Source organism: Hyperoodon ampullatus (genome assembly GCF_949752795.1).
Source record: "Hyperoodon ampullatus genome assembly, chromosome: 16".
Lineage (NCBI taxonomy): Eukaryota > Metazoa > Chordata > Mammalia > Artiodactyla > Ziphiidae > Hyperoodon > Hyperoodon ampullatus.
In genome coordinates, this window is record NC_136929.1 from 27,545,224 (window position 1) to 27,570,392 (window position 25,169).

Genomic DNA, 25,169 nt, shown 5'->3' on the forward strand with positions numbered 1-25,169 from the left:
GATTTGAATAAGCATCATGACAGTCTTAGTTTGACTTCGTAGGGTCAAACACGCACCCGCATGATGCGAAGGAGGAGCTAGTGATACAAGCCTGATGTCAACTCAAAGAGTGAGGAAGAAGGTGGTCTTTCCCCCACTCCCCACTTTCCTCTGATTATAAGAACAGAGCCCGCTAGTTCTCGGGACAGAGGTCCCTCGCCTGCCCGCCTGTATTCCTCACAAGCGTCCTATATTAATAAACCTACTTCTTGCCTACCATTTTGCCTCTCGCTGAATTCCTTCTGTGCTGAGACACAAAGGTTCTGAACCTCAGTAATCCAGACACCAGGTGAATGATTCTAATGAAAAGACCCTGGGTTCAAGTCCCAATCTGGGTTTTAGCTGGGTTGAGTCCCCGCACGTCGGTTCAAGTTCCAGTCTGAGGTGCACTGTTTCACTTAGACTCTTCTCGTTTCATCCCGTGGGGCAAGGTGGGCTCTCTGCTTCCATCCTCACCTTCAGTAGAGAGGGGCTTTTTAGCATAATATTGAGAACTTTCCTGACTTTCCAATCTAAAGGAAACATTCAGTTCTCTATTACAATGCCCTGATTTATTTTTTTTCATAGAATTCATCATTACCCGAAATTATCTTTTTTTAAAAAAAGTATTGGTTCACTTGCCAGCCATTTGCACCGCCCATCCATACATATATATTAGAATGTAATCTCCATGTCTGCTTGTTCACCACTATATATCAATAGTATAGTACCTAGCACACAGTAGTCACTTAATAATGAAGTGAATAAATCCAAGATGTGCTGTGAGAAGTGATCAATATTAGCTTTTGTTGGTCTTATGGGTGCTTCCCAAGAATGGGAAAATACAATACAAAGAGAACTTAACTAAGGTAAGTAAAGTAGCACAGTGACATAAAGTCAGGACTGAGGGACAGGGCAGAGGACCAGGGGGAAATGAGGATGAGACTGTGTGAGCCCTGCTGAGAGCAAACTTGGCAGTGACTGGAAGGCAAGCAAAGGGAGCAGCAGAGGAGCATCTCACTTTACTTCGTACTCGAGGATATTTCTAACAGATATGACTAAGCCTGGGACCATTCTTTTTTTTTTTTTTTTGCGGTACGCGGGCCTCTCACTGTTGTGGCCTCTCCCGTTGCAGAGCACAGGCTCCGGATGCGCAGGCTCAGCGGCCATGGCTCACGGGCCCAGCCGCTCCGCGGCATGTGGGATCCTCCCGGACCGGGGCACGAACCCGCGTCCCCTGCATCAGCAGGCGGACTCTCAACCACTGCGCCACCAGGGAAGCCCTGGGACCATTCTTATTAGACTTCCTAGCCATTTGGAATATAGCCTGGGACCATTCTTATTAGACTTTCTAGCCATTTGGAATATAACAAGTTGTTACAATTGTGATCCTTATTCCTTGTGGTGTTGTGAGAATTAAAATGGATTGAAGTGTATAAAACCCTTAGTACCCTTATACGGAATAAGTAGAAGCCTCAATTTCTTGGATTTCTCCTCTCCCAGGCATCTTCTGCATCTGCTTTACTTCTTCAAACGTGCACTCATAGCTCCATCTTCTTCTTCTTCTTCTTTTTTTTTTTTTAATGTCTGTGGTTGTGTTCCAGTAACATGCATTTACAAGAACAGATTTGTCCTGAGGCCCAGAGTTTGCAGACCCCTGATGCAGGTCATTCCATGTCTGAAGCCATCACCATCTCCAGACTCTCCAGCTCAAGCCAAACCCTTTTTTACTATTTGCTTAAGCGGTCATCATAAATTCCCGATTAAGATCTACCATCTCAAGCTCCCATAGCTCCATCTTCTAAATCATCTCTGTCCCTGCCTCTATCTCTGTCATTTTGTTTCTTTTTCTGAAAAGAACTCCCCACCCCATCACTGGTTGGCCTACCACAATCCAGTTACATAAGTGCTCTTGCTGAGACCACCAATAGCCCCTTGCTGTCACAAACAAGGAGATTGTTTAGACCCTTCCCTACTACCGCTTTGCAGCATTCACAATTCTTAAGCGTTTGCTTCTTGAAACCTCTTTTCTCCCAGCTTTTTTGACGTCACACTCACCAAGCTCCTCTCCCAATGGTTAGGCCACTCCTTCTCACTCCCCATTGCTCGCTTTTCCTCTTCTACCTGATTTTTAAATGTGGAAATTCTTCAACAGTGCAGAAGATCAGCCTTTGACCTTCTTCTCTATCTTCATTCTTTAAATATTTTTATCCATTCCCATGCTTTAAATCCATCTATATTCCAACTTCCAAACGAATAGCCTCCAAATGCAGATCTCAGCTCCAGGTCTGTGTAGCTAAACGTCCCCTTGACATGTCCACTTGGATATCCTCCAAACATCACGAACTTAACTTGTCCAAAACAGATCTCTTGCCCTCCCCTCACCCCAGTCGTAGCCAACACATTCCTCTTCCGGTCTTCTCCATCTTGGCAAATGAGACCTCCATTCACTCAGAAAACAGCAAGTCTCTTCCTCAACCAAGTAATGGCCAATTCACTACTAAGCCCTGCCAAGCTTCTCTCCAAATGAAATTTTGACTCTTTTTCTCTTCACCTCTACTTCCTTTATGCTGGTCTTACCTCCAACATCTGTCATCTGAATTTTTTTCCTTAAAATTTTGTGCATCTTCAATTCATTCTGAGAATTCCTATGATATCCTAGAATGATAATTTTAAAATTAAATTTGATCATATCACTCACCAGCAAATAGAATAAAATTTGTCTTTTCCATGGCCCATTCAAATAATCCAGCCTCTGCCTACTTCTAAAGCTTCATCTCATCTCAGTTTCTCATCCCTTGCCATGCACCAAGTACATGGTATTCGTCCACCCTTTACACTGGCCAAGATGTTTCCTACCCCTGCAACTTTGCACAACCTGTTTCTTCTGGATAGAATGTTTTTCCCATCCCCTTTACCTGCCTCCTCTGAGTAACCGTGCAGATTTCCATTCAAATATTTTCTTGATTCACCAATCTAAACTAGAACTTCCCCCAGTTTTTCCTGAACTCTATTTAGCACATTTAGTAATTATTTAGCTGTACATGTGATTATCTATAATAGTTACCTATAATATAAATTAATATATTTAATATTAATATATATAATATATGTGATTATATATTTATTTATATTTTATATATGTAAAATTACAAATATGTAATTATATATCTGATATAATTATATATAAATATACACATACATATATATGTATCTGTAATTATATGGCTGTACATGTGATTGTCTCCTCAACTAGACAACAGGGACTATATATGTTTTCCTTGCTATTATATATCCTGCACTTAGCACAGTGCTTGGCACATAATGTGCATACAATAAATATTTATTTCATAAAAGATTATCATTACTTAGTAGTAGTAATAAAATGTTTATAGTAGTATAGACCTAAATCCCTTTTTTGAAAGCCTTTGAACCAGAAGTGTCTGGGAATTCAGAAATGTTCTGATTTTTAGAGTAACATGTTGCACATACTACATTATGGAAGAATCCCAGCAGGATCTGGGGTAGCAACTGTAATCAAACACTAATATTTATTTCCACAGCTAAATGTACAAATATTTATAATAAGTAGAACCAGTTAAAACTACGAATAGTCCCCCATCAAGTCAGGTCCAAATTTATCACCAGTGAAGCTATGAAAACAAAGTCTTTGAGTTTTCAGCAGAGTTTGGACTTGTGAATTGCCCATAAAGGATTGAGGAGTTGCCCCATCCCTGCCATGATTTCTGGCTTTCATAAGAGGTGCCACAGAAGAGCTCACTTTACCCATGTGATAAAACACTTGACATTTACTCAGACCAACCCAAAATAAATTCAAACCACTCACAAGGAAATAACTCTCAGTGGACTCCAGTTACATGGACTTTCCACCATGAAATTCACTCTCACTGAACTAACCACCTCCTGGGAGCACTTGAAACTCTCCATTTTGCAACAGATGATTTGGGAGGAAAAAATAATTAAGGAATCTGTCCAAAGCCAGGATCAACGCTGCCTGAGAAGCATTTAACAATAAAAGTTCTGCATATACATATAACCATTCTTTTTTAGATTCTTTTCTCATATAGGCCATTACAGAGTATTCAGTAGAGTTCCCTGTGCTATGCAGTAGGTCCTTACTAGTTATCTATTTTATATATAGTAGTGTGTATATGTCAATCCCAATCTCCCAATTTATCCCTCCCTCCCTTTACCCCTTGGTAACCATAAATTTATTTTCTACATCTGTAACTCTATTTCTGTTTTGTAAATAAGTTCATTTGTTCCCCTTTTTTAGATTCCACATATAAGTGATATCATACGCTATTTGTCTTTCTCTGTCTGACCTATTTCACTCAGTATGATAATCTTCAGGTCCATCCATGTTGCTGCAGATGGTGTTATTTCATTCTTTTTTATGGCCGAGTAATGGCTGTACACCTGAAACTAACACAACATTGTAAATCAACTATACTCCAATAAAAATTAAAAAAACAAATTAAAAAATTTTTTAATTAAAAAAACAGTAAAAGTCCTGCCTCACCCATCCCTGCCCTTGCCCCCCGCTCATGGCTTATTCACCTTCTATGTTAATAACTTTCCTAAAACTTCCAAGTGAGTTTGTGCTTGCATTATAAATGCTTTCACCTTTAAATTCAACACAATGCTACACATTATTGATTATTCTTTGTAATGACTGTTTTATTTTAAATTATTTTATCCATAAAAGAATTAAGTATTTATGGAATTTTTCTGTCAAAACTTAACAATAGGGCTTCCCTGGTGGCGCAGTGGTTGAGAGTCCGCCTGCCGATGCAGGGGACACGAGTTCGTGCCCCGGTCCGGGAAGACCCCACATGCCATGGAGCGGCTGGGCCTGTGAGCGAGCATGGCCGCTGAGCCTGCGCGTCCGAAGCCTGTGCTCCGCAATGGGAGAGGCCACAACAGTGAGAGGCCCGTGTACCGCAAAAAACAAACGAACAACAACAACAAAAAAAAAACCTAAAAAAACCCCTTAACAATAAACTCATAATAAAAATGGACTAATTAAGGGAGGAAATTCAAGGTGCTTTATATTCTGTCAAAATATGTCTAGGTTCGTGGAGTCATGTCTTCTTGCCTTTTACCACCATCCTGAGGGAAAACAACTCTTTCTAAAATAAATCTCAGGCAAGTTTTTGGATGAAAATCTGCATTTTAAAACACCTGATAAATTACTGTGACTCTACTTTAAAAAATGGAAAAATCATTCTCACTATAGTGTTACTGGCATGAATCTTTGACACATAAAGGTATTTACGATAGTTATTATGTCAGAAAATAAACAACTTTTGAAAGCATCACTAGCCTACTTTAAGTAAGTAGGCTACTTTAGCCTCTTAGCCTACTTTTAAAAAGCCTTCTATTAGCCTACTTCAAAAAAATAAAAGAACAGTAAGATTCAGTCAAATATTCATAAGGGAACAAGAAGAATATCATTAATAGGTGGGGTTCACTTTCACAAATAAGAAAGTATTTTATAAATATCTTTAACTTGATGCCCAAATGTACATTTTAAATATGTTCAATAGTAAAAAGACATGATAATATCACATCTTTAATGTTAACCGTCATGTACACTATCTCCAAAAAAGCAATTTTCTAAGACAACAACATTATTTTTCTTAATTTTCCTTCCATATTTGTAATTGTAAAATAAATGCTAGATGCAACTTTATTTTATCTAAAGTCAGAGCCCCATAGATATGTCTCCGAGCTGGTGGCCTACCAAGAGGTACATATTAAAAGAGGCAAAAGAACTGCTGGTGACATTTTATTCAGCCTTAAATCAGTAGAGACACAGAACTTTAGAGAAGTGTAGCTTATACCCCTCTTAAACTAGGAAAAGGGATAAACATGGAGATGAAGCTAGAGTCATTTTAAACTTCTTTTTTCAATTTATTTCTTAAACTGTGATAAAATATACATAAAAGTTGCCATTTTAACTATTTTTAAGTGCATAGTTCTGTGACTTTAAAGTACATTCATGTTGTTATGCAGCCATCACCTTTATCCATCCCCAGAACTTTTTTATCTTCCCAAACTGAAACTCTATATCCATTAAACACTAACTCCCATCCCCCACTCCCCCAGCCCCTAGCAATCACTATTCTACTTTACGTCTCTGTGAACTGAACTATTCTAGGTACCTCGTACAAGTGGAATCATACAATATTTGTCCTTTTGTGACTGGCTCATCCACCTAGCATAATATCCTAAACATTCATCTATGTCATAGCATGTGTCAGAATTCCGTTCCTTTCTAAGGCTGACTAATAGTCCACTGTATGTACATACCACATTTCCTTCAACCATTTATCTGTCTATGGGCACTTGGGTTGCTTCCATTTTTTGGCTATTGTGAATTATGCTGTTTAAACGCTTTTTAAAAAACATGTCTTGTAAAAGGAAACATTTCTTGTAAAATATTGGCTAGAAAAATTTCTCAACAAGAGAAAACTGACACCCTATGCTTCAAGTGAAAACCTATTCAGTTATTCAGTTATCCTACAATCACCTTCCCTCAAGTTAAGGGTTGTTTCATTAGATGAAAAGTATACTGTCCTCTTAAACAACTTCCCTCCAGATCACCAAACAGTTTTCGAATTCATGTGGTATAGAGATTGTAATAAAACATCCTCCTATTGTTACTAAATTTGTGCCACTGAAAAGACAATCATTTGCCAAATTCACCAAGATAGTAACAAGAACAGAGAAAAAAATCCTTGTCTTCCAATTTTCCAGGGAATTGGGTTGACATCAACGCTGTGGATACACGTAAGCTTCAGAATCAAAACAGTCCAAAACCCAAGTAGATTTTAGGATGAATTTAGGTCTATCCTAAACCCCACACTGGGAGGTTTATTATTAAGACTTCACTTTAATATGGTCCCTTGCAATGAAGTTTTAAATGAATGACTCCCCAAATTTTCTCATAAAAGGTGTAATATGGAAGACACCTAGAGATTATCTTGGACAATTCATCATTTTACATCAGGCCAAGAAGGAGTATTTTCCCATTATATCATATAGCCCGTTGCCTTAAATCATTTTAGGAATAACAAGGGAGATGAGTTAATTAGTAACATCCTATGTCTCCTTTTATGTCTAAAAGGATGATTCTAGCATACTTTGACGGTTTTCAAGGAAGCACACTAGGAAGTTATCATTTCATATTTTCAGGCTGCAGAGATTGAGTGCCGTGAAGTTGAAAGTATCCAAACCTTTCATCTCAGGAACTGCTATTAAAGTGGATGTGTTTATCAAAGGCCAGATCTTGTTGATAGCTCGCCTGATCGAATGCTTCTTGGCGATGAACTATTCATCTGGGAGAACCATCACACTGCTCAGTAATACATGCAATTCCCTTCTCACAGGTCTAGTGCTGTTTCCTTGATGAAAATTAAGGTCCTGCCCTCCTCACGCTCGCCCTTCCTCCTAATCAGTGTCCTAATGTTGCCTCTCAGTGTGATTTTATCATGAAGGCACAGAGAAATAACTTTGGGGTTTTTTCGTACTATAAAGAAATCGTAGTAAAACACTCCACTGTTGCTTCTAAATTTGTGCCACTCAAAGCTGACATCTTGTCATCTGTTTAAAAATACTGTGCGCTGTCTCTCAAACAATGTCACATAAAAAGCCAGCTAAAGGGAAAGAAAAGTCATACTTTTTTGTCTAACAAAGGATTCAATCTTTGCAGCAAATGCTGAACAAACAGGTATTTTTTGTTTGAAGTCGGGGCATGGGGGTGGAAAGCAACTTTTCATACTTCCAAATTTATAAAATCAATAAATTAGGGGAATTATTATTTATATCGCAAAGGAGTTTTTATGTTTTTCATATATGGACTCACTAAGCCTCGATTCAGCCTTTGAAATCTTGCATGAGTTCATTTCATTGACAATATAAATTACACCCACAACAGCAAAAGCAAAGGAGTCTGGGAAATAAGATTCTCAGGCTTCCAGTCCTGTGATACAAGGGAGAGCGTAAAAGTGTGGAAATAAATGCTGACTTTATGTGTATATGTATACTTGGAGGGACAGAGTCATGAGATAGAATATATTCATCACACACACACACACACACACACACACGCACACACACACCTGCCAAATTGGGTATGTAGGATCTCGGAGACACAGCAGTGAGCAGTCCTGAAGAGAGGTCTTAGTTCCCTGCCCAGGAATTGGACCTGGGTAGCCTGGATGAAAACCAGGAATCCTAGCCACTAGACCACCAGGGGCTAGAGGCTAGAAGCAAAACGGCCCTGGCTCTTGCCCCCATCTGAAAGCAAGAAATATTTCAAGGAGGCAAAACCTGTATAAACAGGTATGAAGTTTATTATTATTAGAGACACAGCACAAGCAAGTGGGAGAGCACACAGAGAAACAGCTTGTTTATTTGAGCCTGAAGCAAGGCAGAGAGACACACCCGGACAGAAAGGATGTGGACGTTCCCCCCTAATGAGGAGGAGTGCAGTAAAGAGGTGATTTAAGTCACTTCTATAGGACAGTTCTTCCGGGTCTTTGTTTACCTTTGGCCAATTAATCTTTTTTTTCACAACTGACCTGCCCTAGGAACCTCTCCAACATGCGTGCGCAACTTTATGCTAAGATGGATTCCACCGCAGAGGCCTGTGGGGGTCTTGGCATCACCTATTATGGGGTGGCACCCTCCCCCTTTGACCCCCAGAGTCATTCTGTGAAGTCGGGGAAGTTTCCTTGACCTCAGGAGTGGTCCTCTTATCTCTTTATTCCAGCAGAGCTCAGCTTCTGCCACTAGCTTTGTCCTTGGAGTGTCTGGGAGAAAACAAAGCTTCAATTTTACTCCACTTGCAAACACCAGCTGTCCAGCCCAGGGGCCCATCGATCTCCTACCTCAGGTAAAGGGTTTCCCTTTCTCGCTTATCAACTGTGCTAGCCTGAGTTTACACCATCCATACAGATGGCGTCCTACATGGAACCATCTCTAGGCTCTTCCACAGAGATGGTTATAACACTGCTTTGTGAACTGTCACCCCCTTAGTTTACTCTTATACGCTCTTCTTAATGTTGTCACAGTTATACAGCAATGCAGAGTTCAAAAAAATTTTTTTTTAAAAAGCCAGTTAAGCCTGGCAATTCCATTTATGAATTAGATGAAGAAAGCTTTCTTCCTAAGACTTTGTCTAGAGCAGCCAGCTGGCTTGCATTTATAAGCCAGTTTCAGCATTTGCTCTTGTGTTTGCATCTGAGTAGTTCTTATTTGGCAACATTTCTTGAATATCCACCCTAAAGCGAAACAAAGAGAAACCACAGACATTTCCCTGGATGAATATACATTCTACTTAGTTTCGTGAGGACTTATTGAGCAGTAGAAATTTTACATACATTTATGTACATCATTAAATAAATCTGCAAGGCAAATATTATTATCCTAATTTTCCAAAAAAAAAATTAAATGAAAAGGAGAAACTAAATATCTTGCAAAACCCCAGCTCCAATCGAATTACTGCTAACATAGAAACACGTAAGAAGTAGTATATCAACAAGCCCACCTGAAGTGCAGGAGTACTGAAAGGATGCAGAACTAAGCAGAGGGGGAGATAAGTACATGGAAAAACACAGGTTAAATACAGGTTACTGAAGCAAATCAATTACCCCAGGTCCCTTTTTAAAAGCAAAAACAAAACACTTATACAAAACTCTTGCACTAACTCATGACACTTAAAACAGCATGTTTTAAATTTACAATAATATTGCTAATTTAGCATTCACTTTTGCTTTCTAACATCAATTTTCTCTTAACAATGGATAGTATTATGCACTAAATTTTGACACCATACACATAAAAGCTCCAATTTAATTAAGAATCTATGACTATACAATCACTTCCAATGAAAATCTGATGTCTAAGTGTGGCTGTATATTAACAAGTATAATGAGATATAACCAGAGTTCATAGGATTTAGCTACAGCAAAGATAAAGTTCACCTTGCCTGGCATAGGTACTAATAGTCCCAGGCTCCTGCCATTCATTGAGTTTATAGACTGGCCTCAGTAAATCACTGGTCAGAGTTTTAGCCTCTCCAGTTCTGCCATCCTGTGAGTGGACCCAGTCAAAACAAAGAGGAACATGAACAATAATCTAGTAAATAAAACAACTAATTTGGAAAATTTAGGCCAAAACAACCTTCTTGCAAGTAGGACTTCTGTACTGCCTCAGCTGCCCTCTTCAAGTCAGCCATATGTTCTCAGTCTTACTGTCCTTCATGGCCTTTAATTCTTTGAGACACATATAATAGTAAACATAAGACATTGCCTTAGAAATAAGTTTCTGGAATGAAAAAAGATGAACTTAACAAATGAGGCTATTTTTTGAGGTTATTTTTAAAAGCAAAAAATTGTTTCTTGCTTGGAAACCACATTAAACCCCCATTTTTTTTTAAGGATAAAACTTTTGACTTAGCTTGTCCAATCAATAGTCTATTATCCAAATTTCAAAAGACTTAGCCTACTTCTTTTCCTAAAGAATGGTATTTGGTATTACTGGGTTCATGTAGTTCAGACATTCATGTCCTAAGCAAATCAAAGATTTAGTTATGCCAGCCAATCAGTCTTCCTGCTTCTGTTTGTCACTACAGGGCTCCAGCAGGACTTGCAGCCACAGAACAGTATTCCATGGTCTCTTCAGTTCATCACAATAGTCATTTCCAAGATGAAAAGTTTGGCTTAAATTTTCCTTAAAGTTATTTTCAGCCTTTAATGTTGGCTAATTTTCAACATGGATCTGACTACCAAGACGTTATATAGCCAAAATAACAAATCCAGGCGAGTAAAAAGCAAATAGGCAGTTATTTTGGTTTCATATGGATACAATTTTAAAGGCTGACCATCTCCCAACAAGATTGGAATTACCGTAATTAAATTTTATTTAATTTAACCAAAACCACCAAGCACACTTTCAAGTGGAATAAAGCATGGCTTGGCTAAGAGCAGCAAGTGGATGCAGGTCTCATGACCCAAGGTAGTGGTTCTCAAATATCCTCATTGCTGCCCTGGCTCCAGCCATTAGAATCCCAACCCAACCTCAATCACATACACACAAAGTAATTTTTAATCCTCTGAGGTGAAGAAATGGCAACTCTACATTGATCGAATGATAAGATTTTTCCCATAGCTACAATCTAAGTCAACTTGTGTTGGGTAGAGAAAAGCAAGAGATGATCACAAAGCCTTGTCATAAATCTAATCATATCTTCTACTGAAGGACCAGACTAAAGCTACCTGAGTCAACTCCAACAAAATTGTTCATGATTACAACATATGTTTAAAGGAGAATTTTTCTTAAAATGGGAATTTCTTTGCAGTCACTCAAGAAGCACTCTTAAGTCTCTTACTCTTCCCTCTTTCCCAGTAACTAAGTGTTATTGTAATTAGCACCTTACAACTATAGGTAACTGTCTATGTATCTCTGAGATTTAATCACTTACATTATTTTCATACCATGATTAATTGTTATGGACCTGCCTGTCATCTCTCTTCATCAAGAGTGAGAACTTTGATCTTTTCCTTTCCCCAGTGACCTATGTCTTCCATTGATTTTTTTCTTTCCCCACTGACCTATGTCTTCCATTGATTTTTTTCTTTCCCCACTGACCTATGTCTTCCACACTCTTTTGGGATATAAACACTCAAAGGTATTTTATAAACAAAAATCCCCCAAGTCAAAAAAACATATTTCAATTGTTTTTACTTCTTTTCTAATCTCTGAAATACCTCATTAAATATAGTTTTAATGTTCCATTCATTAATAGCACCAATATAATATGACATTAACAAGAAATATGTAAGCAATTAAAACTTCTTTCAAATTAGAAATTTTATTTTGACATGTATTATAATTGTCAACCTCCTCTGTTCCAAATATGAACTTAAGCAAGTGACATTTACCTCCAGCTCCTGAGGAAATATCTTTGCTTGCATGTTTAAAGTCTGAATGTCATCTACTAACAAAACTTGGGTCACCGTTATTTAATTTTCTGATGGGAGTCTTGACCTCATAGATTGCTAAGTCTCTCTTCTGTGTGTGCTCTCTTTCTTGTACACTATGGTTTCCTCAAGGACAGGAGTAACATTTTATTCCTATGAACACACAGGGACTGGCAGACTAAATGATGTTTACTGATGATTTACTATAGCTTATAAACCATTCTGGTCTAAAATTCAACAGAATAATGGTGATTACATCATCTCAGTGATTAAAATCCTTATCTTCTATTCCAAAGAGAATACTGTGAAATGTTCCTCTACTTTCCCTGGGAAAAAGAAAAAGAGGTACAAAGACATAGGGACAAAAGTTGGAAAGTATTACAGTACACAAAATAGCATTCATACATCATTAATAAAATCATACAGTTGTGTGAAACAAATATAAAAGTGCCAAAATATAAAGTGACTTTTCCAGAGTCAAGCTCATTTTTAGCACCCTAAAATGTACATTACCTACCTACATACCACATAAAGAATTCATTCTGGTCTATAATGTAATATACTCTTCCACAAAAGTATTACATCAGGTGTTCTTCTACTGGACTTAAGGCAGAGAAGATATGCCAAGCACTGGGGCCAAGACTTAGAGTCAGAATCTGGGTTAGATGCAGCTACGCTTTCAACCAAAAAGGATAAAGAACCTTATTTTTAAAGAGCCCATTAGATGTGTGGTAAGCAGAAGAACGACCCCTTCAATTATATCCATGTCTTCATACTGGGGTCGGTGAATATATTGTCTTACATGGCAAAAGAGATTTAGAAAATGTGATTAAATTAAGGATCTTGAGCTGGGGAGATAATCCTGGATTATCCAGGCGAGTCCAATGTAATCACAAGTGTGCTTATAAGTGAAAGAGGGAAGCAAGAGTTTAAGAGTGAGAGAAGGAGATATGGTGAGGGAAACAAAGTCAGAGTGATGAGCATGAGAAAGACTTGATTGGCCATCGTTGGCTTTGAAGATGGAAGAGCCACCATTGAAGGAATGCAGGCAGCCTCTAGAAGCAGGAAAAGGCAAAAGGAAGAGTTCTCTCCCAGAGTTTCTAAAAGGAACACAGCCCTGATGAGACCTTGATTTTAGCCCCAAGAGGCCCATTCCATACTTCTCACCTCCAGAAATGTAAATAATAAAATTATATTGTTTTAAGTCACTAAATTTGTGGTCATTTGTTACAGCAACAGTAAGAACCTAATACAAGGTCATTAAGCCCTCAAAACTCTCACCCAAACACTTGATAATCACACCATAATAAAAATGTTGAAAGAATTAGTGCACAAGTTATACCTAGAGGAAATCAATGTGGAAGGAAGGAAGGGAGGAAGGAAGGAAAGAAGTAAATCTAATTTAGCAAGTTCACAAAAACACTAGGGTTGCTCAAAATTCAAAGCCTATGGCATTTTGAAGAAATGGGCTACTGAGAGGAGAAATCTTAGGAAGCCCAGTAAGTAAGTAAAATTTTTAAAACTGAAAAAAAAGTTTAAAAAAATTTTGTGGGATCTAAAAATTGAACTTATTTACAAAACAGACTCACAGACTTCGAAAACAAATTTATGGTTACTAAAGGGGAAAGGTTGAGGGGAGGGATGAATTAGGAGTTTGGGACTAACACATACACACTGCTATAAATAAAATAGATAATCAACACGGACCTATTGTATAGCACAGGGTACTCTACTCAATAGTCTGTAATAACCTATAGGGGAAAAGAATCTGAAAAAGAATGGATATATGTATATGTATAATTGAATCACTTTGTTATACACCTGAAACTAACACAACATTGTAAATCAAGTATACTCCAATATAAAATAAAACAAATTAAAAATTTTAAATTTAACAGGAATGAGATGAAAAAGGGGTACAGATAAACAGCATTGCTCAATAGATCTAAGCATTGCAATAGTGGACTGAGATCTCTTTGGGGACATGACTCAAGTTTTATTCATTTTTCTATACTCTTACCCTACCATAGTACCTAACACCGGTGCTTAATAAGTGCCAGTGGCACTTATAAAGTGAAGCTGGCTCTTAATAAGTATTTGCTTCATAAATAAATATAGGCTCTAGAGAAGTAGAATCTAGAGAGAAAGAGAGAGAGTAATACAGAATAAAAAGTCATTCATTTATTCATCCATTCATTCAACATATTTGTTCAACGCCGATTTTGTGCCATGTGAAAGAGTAATAAGAAAAATACAGTCCCTGCTGACATAGAGCTTCAAAAATTCCTCTGCCTACAGATACCCTCCAACCTTTAAGCATCTGTGACATCAGTTTCCCAGGGAGATACAGCTTTAATTTCATAAATTACTATTTCATTTTGTCAGGTTTTTATATTCTGAAGAATCTGAATTATTTGAAGCCAGGATTTACTTACTTCCCAGCTTGTGCCAATGGAGCCAAGTTATTTTAAAGAGCATTTTTCATACTCTATTTAAAAGGAAAAAAAATGGATCAAGCTCCACAGTCTACCAAGTCCTCAAGGGAATCCTCTGCCTTTAGCTCTAGAGTTTCCATCACCCCCAAGGGGTTGAAACAAGTTGAGAAAACCCAGGCAATACAGTGAGAATGGATGCTCCAAGCACAAAGAAAATGGAAAGTATTTTAAATGAATGTAAGAAAAGTGATTGAATTTTATTGAACATCATGGATGGCAATGACTGAATTTAGAGAACATATTCTCACATGCCCTCAGTGTAGCCGGTTTGCTACATTCACAGGATACCCCAGTGCAGTGGAGAGTGCTACAGAGTGTACATGCTTACTAAATGAATGAATGCCTGATGGTCAGGGCTGCAGCCAAATTCTTCTTCCCAGAGACAAACCTGTCTTCTGGTTTAATAAATAATATACCCACTGGGAGCCCTAGAGAATAGGAGCGCTCTAATCCATTTCTGGTTTGAATGCTGATGGAGAAGGCTAGCAGAGTTAAGCATCTGGTTAACTGTTTAGTCATTTCTTCTTTAGTTTACCAACCTGGGTCCTGGCAATGCTCACTCAGAGCCGGGAAGGTCAGGCCTTCAGGCCTGTGGCAATTTTAAGCAAGGAGATGAGCGGAAAGTTGCAGTGTTGTACAGATTTGAAGAAGAGCAAATGGGGAACTGCTTCTTGAATCTCGTGACTTTGGCTAGACTAAACTTTTTTTTTTATTATTTAGAAAATGGTTTGTGTGCCAGCCCAAAGAAGTTTTATAAAGTGGACAAAGTACGCTTGATCCTCTTAAGTCTCGCCTTGGTTTCCCTGCCCTCTCGCCTTGCTCAGCTGAGAGAGGCTCTCCCTGCACTGGCTTCCAGTATCAAATCTGGCTGCTAAGGGCCTTCCCTCATTGGAAGTACTGGCTCCATTAATTCCCAGCTGACTACAAAATATTTTGCTCCCCACTCCATCCCCAACTGTGCTGTTAGCAGCCTAAGGTATTCCTCCTAAGAAATCCTACCCTTTAACATGGGGTGTATGGAAACATTTCCTTGGCCTCAAGAAATGCAGCTTAGCACAGATGATATTCATCAAAAAGGCTTCTCATCCAGCTGAAGTCTTATTGTAAGTTTGATAATGGCCACCCCTCAGGAAGTCCTGTCCATGTGAATATAACACTCCAGGAGTCAGATAAACAGCATCACAGCATGCAGAGATCAAACCCTGCACCAAAAGGTTCAATTGGCTGGCAAAGGAACGAGATGAGAGAGGAAGAGAGTGAACCTTATTACTACATCACATGCAGTTCTAGTGTGTCCCTGTATATCAGGTTCAATTTTGGAATATCCAACAAACATCCCAAAGGTGGGTCATGCTTCTGTAAAATTATTTTCCTTCTTACAACGATGTTCTTTTGTCCTTGGAAAGAAATCTAATAGAATTTAACTGTATTATGAATGTGGTGCTCCAAGGACAATGGTGCTTCAAGGGCAAAGGACCACGACAATGAACAGCTCGGCCAAGGGTGTATTTTTAGTTTCCTTTAGAGGCTTTAGTATATATCTATACCGGAAACCATCAAATTCTTAAATAGATTACATACAGTTTGCGTGTGTGTGTGTGTGCACATGTGTGTGTGTGTATGTGTGTGTGTGTGTGTGTTTAGGAAGTGATACTGTTTTCAAAAAGATATAAACTGTATAAATTCTGCTGCTACACATAATGTTATGCTGATCTAAGATATACCAGTTAATAGAAAATTCACTTTGGAAAATAATTTCTGTAAAATACACAGTACCATCTTCCTTACAGCTGTTAGGGTAGCAACAGCACACGTGGCCTGAAGTTGATTCTCTAAGCCCTGGGAAAATGTTCATTACTGCAATAGGGTTGTTTAGGTGGGTGGTTTGTCAATATGTCTAAAGTGGTGTATATAGTAATCATTTTTATGACCACAAGCACTAGAGAGGCTATTATAAAATTACAGCTGGGGAAAGATAAAAACACAGACTCTAATCATTGTGGTTGTTGCCTGTCATTTTAGATCTATTCTTTTGTTGGTTGCCACTAGCAACAAGAAAATCAAGCTGAAGAAATTTTAATCAAATAAATACTGCTCTTTACCTCCCTGATCATATACTATGTTGCCCTGAAAAGTAGGCAAGTTCAGTAGAAATCAATAATCTGAGATATGAATTTTTTGGAGGGAACTTTAAAAAAATCTTAAAAACAGCAAGCATCAATCATAAAGACTCGGTTCTTGGAGCCATAAAAAATAACCTTCACTGAGCCCATGAGCATCTTGCTACCTGCAGCATGTGGAACAATGAGATTTCTTCTCTAGTCCCCAAAAACAGAGGCAGAGAGCAACTTAAATAACCAGTATCTGACCCAGAAATTGATCTGAGCTCTAGCATTGCTGATTGTAATCCTAAGGGCTTCAATCTTTAAAATAAAAAGTGCCTTTAAAAAAGCAATAAAAAATCTTAATAGCACAAAAATAATATAGCTGAAGCTACTCTTAATTGAGCATTTATTATGCCAAGCACAGTGCTAGATGTTTACAGATCCTAACTCATTTAATTTTCATGTGTCTGCAGATGCAGTCTTCCTTTTCTTTTAATACATGGGGAAACAGAAACTCAACGAGGTTAAATAATTTGCTTAAAGTCGCTTGTGGTCAAGGAGTGACAAAGGAGAATAAGGATGGTTTTGTGCAACTTCAAAGGCCCTGCTCGTTCCACTCTGCCATACTTGCTCTCTGAAAATGCAGAAAGCTATGATTTCTTAGCAGTACAGGTATATAATGTGGGTCAAGGAGGTAAGAAAACAGAGGACCCCCTGTGTTCCAGGCACTTTCCATACATTACCTCCTCGAAAGCACACTGCAACGTTGTGAAGTAAGAATACTGACATTCAAACCCGTTAAGGGACATAATCAAGATTACAGAAATACTAGGTGGCACAGCTAGTACTTGAAATCAGGTTTGTCTAACTCAAACGCATGTTCTTTCTGCTTTACCTTCCCACCTCCTACAAAGTGAAGTCTTTAGATAATGTTGGTATTTATGGATTGAATAAATACCATCTTAGATTAGAATTTTTTAATTGAGTATAGTTATTTTCAGAGGATAATATTTGACCTATGCTGTGGCCAAATCTGTATACATCACAAATTGCTCTATGAAAAAATTCTCCTCTATTTTCTAGTTTTCATTAGAGGACACACCTCTCATTTAATCTATGTATTTTTTTCTTACTCTACTTGCATGGAGAAAACAAAAGAAAGAAAGGAAAGGCACAATGGAGCAAAAGAATGTTATGGTCAAATAGCATAAGAATAAAATGCTATTGCTTACGCATAACCTATTTAAACTTTTATTGCTTTATGACTGTCATTCAAGAAACAAAAGTAAACAAAAAATCCAAATTCAAATGGAAATTAACAGCAAAAATTTATCGATTGAATGACCATTTCCTATAAACTAAATTGTAACTTACATTCTTACAAATGCACATAGCATTTGCAAATTTCAACAACCTGTTAAACTGAAGCAAGAACAGGTAGCTCTCTCTTCCAGAGGTTGTTCTCCTGGAGACCCAGCCCTACAGGCACTGTGTCTTGAATGAAATCTCCATAGGTTTGTATATTGCTTCCAAAAAGCAAAGGCAGTGGTGTGAGAAATAAAGAGGTTCTTGTCAACCGTGCTGAATGGCAGAAACTGGAAGCACAGAAAAGTGGCAGGCACTGTCTTCATTCTGAACATAAGATGATGCTAATATCTTAAATTTCAAAATGCTGTTAAAAATAATACCTGCTTCCCAACACAATTTGTACTCAGGCAAAACGATGGTGTCAGCAAGACCCCTCACATGGCCGGGTGATTCTACAAAGACTTAATAACACTGTGGGGCAATCTCCCCTCTCAGACCCCTCAGCCTCACAGTTGGCATCCCCAGACCACTTAGCTTCTTTCCCTCTGAACTTTGGCTTCGTTATATTTCTATACTGTTTTTCTTTTTCAATTTCATTGATTTCTGCTCATATCTTTGCTATTTCTTTCCTTCTATGTATTTTCACTTTACATTGCTTTGCTTTCCATTTCCAACCTTCTTGAGATGGAACTTTAGATCATTGATTTTAGACCTTTCTTCTTCCCTAAAATAAACATTTAAAAACTTAAATTTCTCAACACTCTATGACATAAATCACAGCAAGATCCTTTTTGACCCACTTCCTAGAGTAATGGAAATAAAAACAAATATAAACAAATGGGACCTAATGAGACTTAAAAGCTTTTGCACAGCAAAGGAAACCATAAACAAGATGAAAAGACAATCCTCAGAATGGGAGAAAATATTTGCAAATGAAGCAACTGACAAAGGATTAATCTCCAAAATTTACAAGCAGCTCATGCAGCTCAATATCAAAAAACAAACAACCCAATCCAAAAATGGGCAGAAGACCTAAACAGACATTTCTCCAAAGAAGATATACAGATGGCCAACAAACACATCAAAGGTTGCTCAACATCACAAATCATTAGAGAAATGCAAATCAAAACCACAATGAGATATCACCTCACACCGGTCAGAATGGTCATCATAAAAAAATCTAGAAACAATAAATGCTGGAGAGGGTGTGGAGAAAAGGGAACCCTCTTGCACTGTTGCTGGGAATGTAAATTGATACAGCCACTATGGAGAACAGTATGGAGGTTCCTTAAAAAACTAAAAATAGAACTACCATATGACCCAGCAATCCCACTGCTGAGCATATACCCTGAAAAAACCATAATTCAAAAAGAAACATGTACCACAATGTTCATTGCAGCACTATTTACAATAGCCAGGACATGGAAGCAACCTAAGTGTCCATCGACAGATGAATGGATAAAGAAGATGTGGCACATATATACAATGGAATATTACTCAGTCATAAAAAGAAACAAAATTGAGTTATTTGTAGTGAGGTGGATGGACCTAGAGTCTGTCTTATACAGTGAAGTAAGTCAGGAAGAGAAAAACAAATACTGTATGCTAATACATATATATATGGAGTCTAAAAAAAAATGGATCTGATGAACCTAGTGGCAGGACGGGAATAAAGACGCAGATGTAGAGAATGGACTTGAGGACACTGCGGGGGGAAGCTGGGATGAAGTGAGAGAGTAGCATTGACATATATACACTACCAAATGTAAAATAGATAACGAGTGGGAAGCAGCTGCATAGCACAGGGAGATCAGCTCGGTGCTTTGGGACCACCTAGAGGGGTGGGATAGGGAGGGTGGGAGGGAGACGCAAGAGGGAGGAGATATGGGGATATCTGTATACATAGAGCTGATTCACTTTGTTATTCAGCAGAAACTAACACAGCATTGTAAAGCAATTATACTCCAATAAAGATGTAAAAAACCAACAAATGAACAAAAAAATCCATTCCTACTCCATAACTAAAAGAAAAACTCTAAATACTCTTCTGCACTCCACTTTTATGATGTTTCTTGAAGATCTTGCCATATTCATATTTACAGAGCTTTACTCATTTTACTTCACAGTGTTTCTCTGTACGGATCTACTATAATTTATTAACCATCCACTGTTAGTGGACTATTAGTGATTATTGTTTTTTTTTGTTATTATAAATAATGTGCCAATAAATATCCTCAAAGAAAATTTAAATTTCTCTGTTAAGTGCTGCCTTTGCTGCATTCTACACATTTTGATATACTGTCATTTTGTTATCATTCAGTTTGAAATACTTCCTAATTTCTCTTATTACTTTTGTGATCCGTAAGTTATTTAGAAGTCCAAAATACCAAAAATTTGGGATCTTCCTTGACATGTCATTATTGATTCCTAATTTAATTGTCATGGTTCGAAATCATACTCTTTTTGTGAAAATTAATAAACAGAAAACTCAATTAAAATACAGTCGTGAGGCCAGAAGGGGGAGCCCACACACCCTATGATGACAGCAAACCCCAACAGGAAGAAAGAAGACCTCCTCTTCTTACCTGGCAGGAGCTCAGCCAATGAGAGACTGTCACAATTTAGCCAGTGAAAAGCCACTATGCTTTGAACTCTCAGTTCCTCCAACGGACTCTTTGTTTACTGTAGCCCTCTCATAACTTCCTTTTCCCCTCAATAAAAGATGTCTCCTTCCCTTGCTGTTTGGGGAATTGCACCATGGCTCACCATGATTGCTGACCTGAAGTGACATTCTTTATCGATCCCAAGGAAACTCATCTTTGCTGTAGAAATAACTGGCAGTCTATTTGTTTTAGGTCAACAATTTTAATCCTTTCAAGTTTACTGAGGCTCATTTCATTGCCTAGCATAGTGTAAGTATCATATACATTTTTAAAGACTATGTATTTTGCAGTTGTTGGGTGTAGTGTCCTATAAATATCAGTTAGATTATGATGGTTGATAGTGTTGCTCATTTTATCTATGTCCCTACTGATTTCTTTGTCTAGTCTATGAATTAATGAGAGAGGAATATTTAAAACTCAAAATATGATGGGAATTGTTCATTTCTCCCATTAATTCTGTTAATTTTGCTTCATGTATTTGGAGACACAGTTATTAACCATTGTGGTATAATAAAAAAGAAATATTTGGTTTTTGTCCCTGGTTCCTACCTCAGAGCTCCTAGAACCCCTGGAATTTACTGCCTTTTGTATGCTAATGAGATAACTCATGGGAGGGCCCTACATAGTTTTAGGATGGGGGTGTGCCACCAGAAAAACCAAATGATTAGAGGAATTAGACCTCAGGGAGAGGAGACAACTGGAGATTGAGTTCAGTCATCAATAAACCAGGGATTTAACGAATGGTATCTACATAATAAAACTTTCATTAAAAAAAAAAACAAAAACTAAAAGACCAGGTTTGGGGAGCTCCTGGGCTGGTGAACACATTAGTGTGCTCAGAGGGTGATGTGCTCAGAATGAACAGGGATGCTCTGCACCCCTTCCCCCTATATCTTGCCCTATAAATGTCTTCCATTTGCCTGTTCTGAGTTGTAGTCTTTATAATAAACCAGTAATTGTAAGTAAAGTGCTTTCCTGAGTTCTGTGATACATTTTAGCAAATTATTGATTCTGAGGGAGGGTCATGAGAACCTTTAAATTTGTGATCAGTCTGGCAGAAGTATAAGTCTCCTGGGAACTCCATTTGTGGCTGGTGTCTAAAGTGGGGGCAGTCTTCTAGGATTGAGCCCTTAACTTATATGGTTTGGACCAAGTCTGAGTAGTTAGCATCAGAACTGAATCGATTGAATTGAACTGTAGGACACATAGTTGGTGTCAGAGAATAAGTTGGTTTCAAGAGAAAAAACACATAGGCATATAAACATTTATGACTGTTATGGTTTCCTGATGAATTGATCCCTTTATCATTATGAAATATTCCCATGTGTCTCTAATAAAGCTCTTCATCTTGAAGGATGTTTATCCGACATTTGTATAGTATATATTTTTGTATCTTTACATTTAATGTGTATCTCTTGTAAAATGCAAATCATAACTACCATGAGATACAACCTCGCACTGGTTGGAATGACCATCATTAAAAAGTCTACAAATAACAAATGCTGGAGAGGGTGTGAAGAAAAGGGAACCCTCCTACACTGTTGGTGGGAATGTAAGCTGGTGCAGCCACTATGGAAAACAGTATGGAGGTTCTTCAAAAAACTAAAAAGACAGTTGCCATATGATCCAGCAATCCCACTCCTGGGCATATATCCAGACAAAACTATAATTCAAAAAGATACATGCACCCCTATGTTCATAGCAGCACTATTCACAATAGCCAAGACATGTAAACAACCTAAATATCCACTGACAGATGAATGGATAAAGAAGATGTGGTACATATACACAATGGAATACTACTCAGCCATATAAAAAGAATGAAATAATGCCATTTGCAGCAACATGAATGGACATAGAGATTATCAGGTTAAGTGAAGTAAGTCAGAAAGAGAAAGACAAATATATGATATCACTTACAGGTGGAATCTACAATCTGACACAAATGAACTTAACCATGAAACAGAAACAGGCTCACAGACATAGAAAACAGACTTGTGGCTGCCAAGGGGGAGGGATAGAGTGGGTGTTTGGATTTAGCAGATGCAAACTAGTATATACAGAATGGATAAACAACAAGGTCCTACTGTATAGCACAGGGAACTATATTCAATATCCTGTGATAAACTGTAATGGAAAAGAATATTTATATATATAAAAGAATTTATATATATATAAAAGAATGTTTATATATGTACAACTGAATCACTTTACTGTACAGCAGAAATTAAAGCAGTATTGTAAATCAACTATATTTCAATATAAATAAATAAATGAATAGTATCTCTTGTAGACAAGATGTAATTTTTTTTTTTTTTTTTTGGTACACGGGCCTCTCCCGCTGCAGAGCACAGGCTCCGGACACGCGGGCCCAGCGGCCACGGCTCATGGGCCCAGCTGCTCCACGGCACGTGGGATCCTCCCGGACTGGGGCACGAACCCGCGTCCCCTGCATCGGCAGGCGGACTCCCAACCACTGCGCCACCAGGGAAGCCCAAGATGTAATTTTTTAAAATTCATTTTGACCTTCTCTGTTTCCAACATTGTCTAGTAGAACTTTCTGGAAATGCTCTACCTCTGTAGTATATAATATGGTAGCCACTATCCACGTGTAGCTATTGAGCACTTAAGATCTGGCTAATACACTGAGCAACTGAATTTTTAATTATATTTAAGTTAATTTAATTAATTTAAAATTAAATAGCCACATAAGGCAGTGGCAGCCATATTAAACAGCACACGTTTAGTTCATTAACATTTAAAGTAATTGCTGATACAGTTGGACGTAGGTCTACATTTTGTTTATTTTCTGTTTTTTTGTCCCTCTTGGCTGATTTCTATTGATCTTTTCCAAGCTGCCTGGCACTTTACTTTGACATATGAGCTTTAACTCGTCTGCACACTCCTTTCTTCTCCTCCATCATTTGGAAGCACATACTCACTGGTCAATACTCAGTTAAGTGCTTTTTCACTCTTTGAAGAATTTCCTGAATTCCGTAAGTGGGACCATTACCCTCCTGTTGCCCCTACTATATTGTACATATTTCTCTCTCCTGGTACCTTTAATCTTATTGTTAGCTCTCTGTCTCTTCCTTATAAGCAGTCTATGTCTTATTCATCTTCAATCTGTCCTCCTAACACTGTGATCTGTTCTCTCTGTATTGATTCTTCTTTCCTTTACATCATTTTTCAAATCTCATGATAAGATCTACTAGAAGTAAAACTATTCCCTACAATAGAATTTTTATCCGCCATGGACTGGAAAGATATGAATAATGTTGTCCTCAGATTCATCTGACTGAAAACATTATGAAAGAATTGCATCTCAGAAAAACCCCTAACAACAGCACATCCTTTGCCAAGAGGGGGCCTTGTTGCTATTAGACTGAATTGAAATCCACATCAATGGAAATAATTTAATCAGCTAAAGGGATTCTGGATTCTAGCAAAGAAGAGAATGTAGATTTCCCTCAGAGATTGTGAAATTGGCAGCAAAATATTTAGTATTCACTAAGGAGACAAAACCACCTTCTGATTATCGCTCCCTGTAATTGGAAGGACAAATTTCCCAGACCTTTTGGCCTATTCTCTGAGCATACAGCAGGTGTAGTAGAAAGAACAAAGGCTCTGGAGTAAAACAAACCTGGTTTTGAATCCCAGGTCTCCTGTTTACTAGTTGTGCAGCCTTTGAGATATTCTTTAATCTCTCTGAGCCTCTGATTTATCTATAAAATATGAAAAATGATACTTAATTTGTGCCATTGTTATAAGTAATTAAAATTGTATATTTAAAGTCCCTGGGGGGCTTCCCTGGTGGCGCAGTGGTTGAGAGTCCGCCTGCCGATGCAGGGGACACGGGTTCGTGCCCCGGTCCAGGAAGATCCCACATGCCGCAGAGCGGCTGGACCCGTGAGCCATGGCCGCTGAGCCTGTGCGTCCGGAGCCTGTGCTCCGCAATGGGAAAGGCCACAACAGTGAGAGGCCCACATACCGCAAAAAAAAAAAAAAAAAAAAAAAACCATGTATGGGCTTCCCTGGTGGTGCAGTGGTTGAGAGTCCGCCTGCCGATGCAGGGGAAGCGGGTTCGTGCCCCGGTCTGGGAAGATCCCACATGCCGCGGAGTGGCTGGGCCCGTGAGCCATGGCCGCTGAGCCTGCGCGTCCGGAGCCTGTGCTCCGCAATGGGAGAGGCCACAACAGTGAGAGGCCCGCGTACCACAAAAAAAAAAAAAAAAAAAAAAAAAAAAAAAAAAAAAAGTCCCTGGAAAATAAAGTTTGCATTGAACAAATAGAAATCTTTAATGTTATTATCTTTATGAGCTTTATCATTATTATTTTTATTTATAGTATATATGTAGTCAAGTTCATTGGAAACAATTTAAGGCATATTACCACTAATTTGGTAGCTACTCTTGGCAATATATTTTATTTTGCACAAATTCAAAAGTCTCCAAAATTTTATTTTATTTTAGCTATTCCTAGGACTTATCATTCAACCTCTGAGAAGGAAATTTCAGACCAAAAGAAATTTCCCAGGATCATACGTCAACTGCAGAAAAAGCTGTAACTT